A 9,932-nucleotide genomic window follows, 5' to 3' on the forward strand; every position below is an offset into this window, starting at 1 on the left:
TTTACATAGAGGAGGGAATACCTAGAGAACCGACTCGTACCCTCCTTGCCGAAAACACCCGCAAATTTCATTTAAGGTGAATAGAAGAGAACTCTCTTATTTTACTCTTTTTTTCTCATCCATGAATTCAGAAAAAAAAATGGCGGTTCCCTTCAAGCAAACAAGTCCGACCTCAGTCGGAATCCGCTCCGCCTCAGGCGGAGCTGAGTCCGACTTCGGCTCAGAAACGGGTCCGAAGGCGGCTCAAATTAGTATGGAAATTATAATCACCGCGGAGCCGATTTTATATGTATTGGTTTTTCCACCACGATTTCTCCTTCGAATTTGTGTTCATACACAAAAAGTTGCAAATGTGTGAGTGCAACCCCGTTTTTCTCGGTCGGAGGTCGGAGTGTTTTTTCTGAACTCCGTTTTCTTGCTTGAAGGGTTGTAGCTAAAAAAAAAATCAAAAGTGACAGCTGACAGTTCTCGCGAGGAATCAGAAATCGCGATTTCTGATTTTTATTTTGGTTGAAAATAAAAGTTTTTCAAGATTTTCGCGGTTATTCTTTTATAAAAAAGGTGCAAAAGATTTAAGATAGGTAGTGATAATTTAAAAAGAATGGGTCCTATTGTCAATCAAAACACCGGGGGAAATGTGTGCAGAAGAACGGCTCCATATTGTGAAGTTCTGAGAATAAAGTTTCCTTTCCATTTTAATTTTGTTTAAAATAAAATAAATAAATTTGCACCACCAAACTTCTTGGAGAAGCTAACAACTCTCAATCGTATTCTTATGCACGTGTACTTAATTTGCAAGAATAGAAGGAACCTTCAATTAATCGCCGAATCCCAATCGGGGATGCACTTTTCATGACGATGATACTCTTTGCAATTCCTCGTAAAAGGCACTATCCCTGAAAACAAATGTTTATACTCGTGCAGTGAAGTAGCTAAAAAGGAATTCGCTGATCTTGATATGAATGTCATTAGAAAGGTATGTTCAAAACTAAACCTGACCCAAAATCCTAATAAAAAATTCTTTTTTTATTTTAGCTTGAATCGCACTGTGCCTAATAGTCCCCTCAGAATCACATAAATGAGAAAATACTTTCCGAGTCCTTGAACGAAGCTGTGTCGGAATGTGTTACGTTGGAGTTGCACTGCAAGCTTAAGTTTTTCCGTAAGTTTGATAAAAAATCAAAATTATTAGTTTTCCTTACTAAAATTTGTTTTTTTTTACACACATTGCTGGTTTAACAGAGAAACGTGCTGAACAATAATCCAACATCAACATGAAAACGGACCTTTCCGCACCAGAAAGCATCCACTTCAATTTAGGAAACACCATCATCTCATAATTCATATTTCCTAGTCATTTGTAGAGCTGCCGTTATTGTGAGAAATACAAATAACAATCAACTAACTACTCATAAGAAATATAAAAACAACAATCAAAACATAATATTGGTATTTAATTATTCATTTATTCATATTTATTTGCATTTATTTAGTAATGCTATTTTAATAATTTTTCTTTGAATTAATTTAATGTTCTTTTGAATAAAAAAGAGAATAAAATTCATTTTTAAACTAATTGTGTCATCATTATTACTTTTTAATAATCTACAGAGCAGTTTTTGATATGCGCAGCGACATTATTGACTAATGCCCGATTCACAATATTGCGAGACGACGAGACGAGAGCGTTGCGAGAGTCTCGTTGACGATTTTAAAAATTTTCAAACAATGAATTTGTATGAAACAATACACAATGTTGCGATTCTCGTTACGTCAAATTCAAAAATTTTGAAAAAAGACGCACGAGACGACGATTTTCCTAAGTATCTTATATAAATAAAAGTTTTCTTAAGCGGAAAGCTTCCCTTGAATTGTTGTGGGAACGAGAAGGTGGAAGTAGTCGCAAAGAATATGCGTTTCGCCATTCTCCTGGAAGAACTTCATTATTTACTACTCGGTCGGCGTAGTTATTTGGGCAATAGCTGGGGCATTTTGACAACATAAGGAGATTGTGTAGCAAGACTGTAGCTTTTACAATAACGTCCACGTTTGATGGTATGGCATGAATGTCGTTTCGAAGTATTCTCCACCTTGAGCTCAAAATCCCAAAAGTATTTTCTATCGTAACTCGAGCGTGGGATATGCGTTTATTGAAATTTTGTTCATCAATGCCACATTTTCCTATAAGGTACTCATTAAATAATGAAGTTTCATGTGTTTTCTTAACTTACCAGGGAAAGGTCGCATTAAATTTTTTTTCAAAGGAAAAGCATTATCTCCAACTAAGAAAAAAGGAAACTTTTCATTCGTCTGTGGCAAGATTGCAGATTCAGGAATTTTTAATTTGTTATTTAGGAAAAGTTTTCCAAAAGAGCTTTCGAAAAAAACTCCTCCATCACTTTGGCTACCGTATGCCCCGATATCAACCATGGTAAAACAATATTGAGCATCACAGACAGCCAATAACACAATGCTATGCCTTCCTTTATAATTATAGAACTGTGATCCACCGTTTGGAGGACACACAATGTTAATGTGTTTCCCGTCGATCGCTCCTATGCAATTTGGCAGTCTCCAGCGGTTCTCAAATTCATTGGCTATGTTCAGCCATTCACTTTCATTAGGAGGTGAAAGATATATAGGGCTGAGTTCATCCCAAAGAACTTTGCACGTTTCATACACAATTTTCCCAAATGTGCTCAGTCCTATTTTAAATGTGAAACAGTACACTTGTCGTGAGCCACCGTTAGCAAGGAATCTAACAAAGGTATAGTATTTTAAGTTAAAATTAAGACAAGATAAACAAATTCAATCTATTTGTGGCTTACAATAAGGTTAAGAACAAACGACATTCAGCGGATATTGGTTTCCGATAAGATTTTTTTTTCCAGAAATGCTCCTATCAGTTCGAAAACCATATCAAACTTTTGTGGACTCATTCGAACTGCTTTGAAAAACATTTCTGGGTCCATCCTTTTAATTTTTTCAAAAGAAGTTTCGAAAAAACCAATTTGGTTTCTCCGTTGAAAACTTGGTCTCACCCACCATCTTCTTCTTCTTGATTTTGTTTTTTTTTTCGTTAATTTATACGCTGCAATTCCCACAATTGTTAACATTAAAATTTTCTTTAATTTGAGTTTTCTCATATTTGCAATAAATTAATTCAATTTAAAAAAACAACCGAAAAACTTTTTGTCAACAATAAACTTTTCTCGTTGCGCGTTGCGTTGTTTTTTCAAAAATTTTGAAAAATAACGCACGAGACGACGATTTTTTGTAAATTGAAAATATTATTATATTTCCTCAACAGGTTATATGAATAATAGTTCTTCTAAAACAAATGGTCGAATTAGCCTAGGTGACAAGGTCATTGCCTCGAAATCTTAATAGTCTGGGTTCGTATCTAGGTTAAAATTATAATTTTTGTTTTATTATTTTTTTTTATTTGTAGAAGAATAAAAAATCGCAGCATTGTGAATTGCCTTGCGAGTTTTTCTTAAAGGAAAAACGTTGTGAAAATCGCAACGCTCTCGTCTCGCCCTCTCGCAATATTGTGAATGAGGCATAATTGTAAAACTGTTTTTATATAAAAACTACACATTTATATCAAAAATACAAAAAAAAAATGTTTCAATTTTTCCATCAATGCAGAGAATATTCGGCCCTAGCGAGGTATCCGTCGGAGCGGAAAACTCTCCGATTTCATACAAAAAATGCTTTGAGGTGTGCTTCAGACAGGTAAAAACTGTGCGATTCGGATGAAATCGGACAAAATCCGCTCCGACGGATTACCTCGCTAGGGCCGAATACTTGATTTGTTTGAATTTTTTGCATTTATTTTAAAATTTAATAAGCAGTTCTGAGATTTGGTGTCTTTTAAAATAGATACTTTTTGATTTTATTGATTTTTATTCTGATTTTGGCATTTTATTTAGCCTGGCATAGTACTCATCTCAAGAAATTGGCCGCTAGATCATAATTTTTATAAAAAAAACCACTTCTTTGGATCGAAATTTATAACACCGTTTATTAATGGATGCCTTAGTCAGTACTGAACCAAGTTGAAATAGGACCACCGACTACTAATTGGAAGTCGGTTAAAAAAAAAATATTTTTTTTTTATAGAATTTCACTATTTATTTTATATAAAAAAAAACTTTTTACATTTATAATTAGAAATCATCGCTCAAAATATTATTTTAACTACATTTTTACAAATTATTTTTAATTATTCTTAATTATTCTTTTACATCAACGATGAGGTAAATATTTGCTTAAGGGTCTGTGGCAACGTAGACAAAAAATTAGAAAATAATCAAACAAACAATACCTAATTAAAAAAGAGAAAACTAAAAAAATCATTTTAATAGTTCCTTACAAATCAGCTTCCTCCAGTTTTCAGTTTCCAGAGGCTTCTTGTCTGTAGCTGGTGGTTTTCCAGCTAAAACGAAAGGAACTTCCCATCGCTCACCACTGTGACCAACAATATCGTAAATGATTTTCTTTTCGTATCCTTCGAAGGCCTCCATTACCATGACAACAGCTTCTAATTCTCAGTCCAGCCGTTGATCGTAGCCATTAAATCTGAAAAACACACACCCATGAGCATCGAATAAGGAATCAGAAAAATGTTTGTTTGCTTACCTCTACATGGAACCAGACACATCTACAACTAACTTCAATCGATTTGGTTTCTCTTGAACATGATCTGCCCAAGGATTAGCCTCCGCACGCCTTCTATTCCCTCAATCAATCGAGTATCATCCAATACTTTTGCCACTGACGTTCCTTGCTCTTTGCTTGCAAAGCATCCATAACACTGTGCAAGTTTTTTGAAAAAAATTTTTGAGACAGGCGCGCGATTAACTGTTTCGCCCTATTTCGGACCCGAGAAATCCATTGGCATCATTAGTTTTTCGATTTATCGGTACGACTTCGAACAATTTTTTTTTTGAAAGTTTTTTCAATTATTTTGAGATTTTTCCACTGTTTTTAGTCATTTTTCAATCAAAAACAATGTTTATATTGCTAATAATTCTGCTCAAACGTTATTTGCTACATTGTAAACAATTTTGAACAATTTATTTGAAAGTTTAGTGATTTTTTTTGATTTTTTTTTTTTTTAAATCGAAATTTTTTACATTGATATCGTTTTTTCGCTGTTTTTGTTCTCTTTTGCACAAATACATAGCATGTTTTCCATTAAAAATTAATTTAACTGTTAATTTAGTGTTGGTTAAACTTTGACATACTATCGATAGCATCGATAACAAAAAAATATCGAGTATATCGATACTTCACAAAACTATCGATAGTTTCAATACTTCCAAATTATTTTACCACAAGGCTACCGATATTATCGATAGCTTTGAAATTAATTAAACACAATTTGAACTACAAGTTAAGTTTTCGTTTGACATTGGATGTAAACAACGAATTAACATAGTGTTTGGTAGATATCGATAGTTTCCATTGCTGATTGTATCGATAGTTTTAAGAAAAAACTATCGATAGTATCGGTAGCCTTGTGGTATAATAATTTGGAAGTATTGAAACTATAGATAGTTTTGTGAAGTATCGATATACTCGATATTTTTTTGTTATCGATGCTATCGATAGTATGTCAAAGTTTAACCAACACTAAATTAACAGTTAAATTAATTTTTAATGGAAAACATGCTATGTATTTGTGCAAAAGAGAACAAAAACAGCGAAAAAACGATAACAATGTAAAAAATTTCGATTTTTTTTTAATTTTTTCAAAAGGAAATCACTAAACTTTCAAAAAAAATTGTTCAAAATTGTTTACAATGTCTTTCTACTGGTAGCAAAAAACGTTTGAGCAGAATTATTAGCAATATAAACAATGTTTTTGATTGAAAAATGACTAAAAACAGTGGAAAATTCTCAAAATAATTGAAAAAACTTTCAAAAAAAATTTTGTTCGAAATCGTACCGATAAATCGAAAAACTAATGATGCCAATGGATTTCTCGGGTCCGAAATATGGCGAAACAGTTATTCGCGCGCCTGTCAAGAATTTCGACTTGCACAGTGTAATCGCTTTCAATTGCTGCACCTGCTTGCCTGCTTCCTTCCTTTCAACTTTACCATACTTCGGCGCCGATACATCCAACCCGCTAGTCCGATTCACAGTCAATTGATGTTTTTTCTTCTTTCGCAATGCAAAGTAGGCTTGTGTAGTTTGCGAACGAAATAGTTCAATGAACTAGTTCATCTTGGTGAACTAGTGAACTTAGTTCACTTACTTAGTTCAATTTAGTTCACGAATAGGGAAAACATTTTTTTTTCAACAAACTAAACAGCAATCTAGAGCAGTCGTAATATGATATTACAAAACAGCTTGCGCGGCAAAATCGCATCGTCACCTCCTCGCGGTGCCCGCTGGATATCCAACTAACGACGAGCGTTGGATCCTTTCGATCCACGAGCTGAGTCACCTGAGTTATCTTTTCAGGAACTAGGAGCAAAAGAACAGAAATATCGCTCTGAATGCACCAGCTCACAATTAAATCCAAGAGCGTCTGACACATATTGTGCGGCACACTGGTCAGCGTCTGTACCCTGTGGGGCGGCTGAATATAAACTATGGATAGAAGTAACTGACCTATTTATGGTACGAAAACAAAGTTAAAAAAAAAAAAAAAAATTATGGCAATGAACAAAACGAATAGATTAAATACCCCAGGTGGCAATCCAGTTAAACTGGTAAATCCACTCTCTTTAGAGGTCGGTCCTATGGATTCTGGGGAGGACCAATTATTGCTTATAAATATTGAGAGACGGAGTTCAAAGATGCAAAGAACTCCCCCAAATAAATCTACTTCAGGGGTTACATCACCGACAACTCCAAACAATATTATCGATGTTAAACACATCGGAGAAAAAGGGACCAAGAAAAATGAAGAGATCGACATTACAGATCAACAGAGTTCCATCGAAGACAAAGAGATAGACCAATCAAAATCAAAGAACTACTTTGAAGAATGGCAAATTGAAATAGCAGCAAGAAAACAACTTGAAGTTCTAGTTCAAAGTCTTCAGCTGCAAGTGAAAAAACTCGAAGAGAAAGTTTCCTTACTTGACAAGAAAGATTCAGAGTCCACGCTTCAGTTAAGTCCAAAATATATTGAGCGTGAATATCAAACTGATGAAGAAGAGCTCTTGTTTGAAACCGAGAAAAAGAAAAATAAGCGTATCACAAAGAAACGTAAACCAAACGGGAGTCCTGAGATTTGTTTAAGAAATCAGAAAAACTCTAAAAACGAAAATAATAAAGAATTGTTTACAGAAACTAAAGAACCGAATAATGTGATAGCTGTTGATAAATCAAATTCTCACGCTAAAGGCAGCAAAAAAATTACACCACCACCAATTATGATCTCAGGATTTCCAATTTTTGGAGATCTTAAGAAAATAATAGAAAAATGTACTAAAAAAGCTTGCAAATACACATCGTACAACAAAGACAACTGGAAAGTCACAGTCGAAGAAGCCGACGAGTATAGATCTGTCACTGAAGAATTGAGCAAACACCAAATTCAATGGCACTCATATGAGAACAAAGCTACAAGGCCAATAAAAGTAGTAGCCAGAGGTCTTCATTCCTCGTGCTCTCCTGAGGAAGTAGTGGTAGATCTTGTACAAAAAGGCTACCAAGCCCTTGATGCAGTCAATCTATTTAAGAATGAGACAATTAAAAACTCCTCTGGAGAATCGAAGACGAGTAAGAGGTTACTACCTTTATTCATGCTAACTTTTGACAGTAAACAAAGTGTCGAGGAGATTTATAAAGTAAGATCAATCTTGGGCATAGCTGTTAAAATTGAACCACTCCGAAAATCTAAAGTTGTTCCGCAGTGCAAACGTTGCCAAGCTTTTGGTCATACCCAAAAATACTGCAACCGCGAGTTTGCTTGTGTAAAGTGCGAAGGAAAACATGCAACTAAAAATTGTCCAATGAGCAAAGATCAGAAAGCAAAATGTGTGAACTGCCAGGGTAATCACCCGGCAAGCTATAGAGGCTGCCCAGTTGCCAAAAAATTCCAAGAGTTCAAAAGCAAAAATACATCTGCTAGAGACAAACCCAGAATCACAGTAAATACCGATTTAACTGCTGAAAACAATACTAAGAATGAACCGCCTAAAAAAGCTGTTCAAAGTAAACGCGATGAAAATAAAGCCTATTCTCAGATTCTAAAAAATGTGCGGAAGAATGAAGAGACTTCCATAAAAGAAATGCTACACCTCATTCTTCAAAGAATTGATAAACAGGATTTGAATATCAAACAGTTAAGCGAAAAAGTCGCTCTTAAAAAACAATGATGGACAGAACACTTAAAATCGCTACATGGAATGCAAACGGTCTTTTACAACACTTATCCGAATTAAAAATCTTTTTAGATCTAGAACATATAGATATTTGCTTGGTGTCCGAAACTCACTTCTCCAATGGGCAAAGTCTAGATAATGTAATAGAAAACTATTCATGTTACCACGCTCCACATCCAGCTGACAAGGCAAGAGGTGGATCGGCGATTCTTATAAAAGAAAGCTTAAAACATTATGAAGAAACCAAGCTTACTAATGAAAATATGCAAGTAACAACTATTAGTATCGGTATGAAAAAGAAAGAGTTTAAGATAGCAGCTATATACTGCCCACCAAGGCGCTCCCCGACAGAAGATGACTATACAGATCTATTAAATCTTCTTGGGCATAACTTTCTTGTTGGTGGAGACTTCAATGCGAAACACACTCATTGGGGTTCAAGACTTATATCAACAAAAGGCAAAAGACTTTTCCAAGCAGGCCGTAAATACAATTGCGAATTCTATTCCTCCAGGTCGCCTACTTACTGGCCTTCCGATACCAACAAAATACCAGACCTTATTGACTTTTTCGTAGCTAAAGGAATCAAACGAAATCACATTAGTGTCGAAGGTAATTATGACTTGTCATCAGATCATACTCCAGTGATTCTAACACTAAGTGAATCGGAAGTAATAGAAAAAAGTAATCCAAAGCTTGTAAATAAGAAAACAAACTGGAGTGATTTTAGAGAAAGGCTTTTAAGTTTTATAAATTTAAGATCTCCCATGGATACAATCGAGCAAATTGACCATGAAGTGGAACAATTTATTGCTGATGTGCAACAGGCCGCTGAAGAAAGTACTCCAACATTTTCTAATAGAAGACAAAATGAAATAAAATATCCTTTAGAGATAAGAGAGTTGATAATAGAGAAAAGAAGAGCTCGAAGAAAATGGCAAAATACTAGATTTCCAGATGATAAAACAACGTTTAACCGTATAAGCAACAATCTTAAAAAACAAATTTATAAATTCAAAAACGATTCACTCAGTACATTCCTAAAGAATTTAACGACTGATGCTTCAACCGATTTTTCGCTATGGAAAGCAGCCAAGCGCCTGAAAAGACCGCAGTTACTAAACTCTCCCTTGAAATCTCAAGATGGGAAATGGATCGGTAACCCAAAAGAAAAAGCTAACCTTTTCGCGGAGCATCTTGCGAATGTTTTTAAGCCATACCCAGCAAACGCGGCTGAAAATAGCTTACAGCTTGTTGATAAGATAGATGAAAGTGAAATACCAATTGTAAGATTAAAAGAAATAAAAAGTATGTGTTTACATCAACTATCAAATAAAAAATCACCAGGTTACGATCTTATTACTGCTCAGGTTATGAAAGAAATGCCTTTGAAAGCCTTCATAAAACTCCAATATATAATAAATGCATGCCTTAAGAAACGGTATGTCCCACACCATTGGAAAATTGCTGAAGTTATTGTCATACCCAAGCAAGGTAAGCCACCTACAGAAGTGGCGTCTTACAGACCAATATCGCTTATACCAATTATGGCAAAAGTTTTTGAAAAACTGCTTCTGAAGA

At 34.7% G+C, this 9,932-nt stretch overlaps 1 long non-coding RNA gene across 1 annotated transcript; it reads right to left on the reverse strand.

Annotated features, from left to right (window-relative positions):
* Positions 1 to 4,412: 4,412 nt before the first annotated feature.
* LOC129905988 (uncharacterized) lies at positions 4,413 to 5,091 on the reverse strand. Its single transcript, XR_008770689.1, has 2 exons — positions 4,645 to 5,091; positions 4,413 to 4,584 (listed from the first exon to the last, which is right to left on the reverse strand). It is a non-coding gene; the product is annotated as an uncharacterized LOC129905988 (long non-coding RNA).
* Between the last annotated feature and the right edge of the window lie 4,841 nt (positions 5,092 to 9,932).

Source organism: Episyrphus balteatus, chromosome 1 (assembly GCF_945859705.1).
Source record: "Episyrphus balteatus chromosome 1, idEpiBalt1.1, whole genome shotgun sequence".
In the NCBI taxonomy this organism is placed as follows: domain Eukaryota; kingdom Metazoa; phylum Arthropoda; class Insecta; order Diptera; family Syrphidae; genus Episyrphus; species Episyrphus balteatus.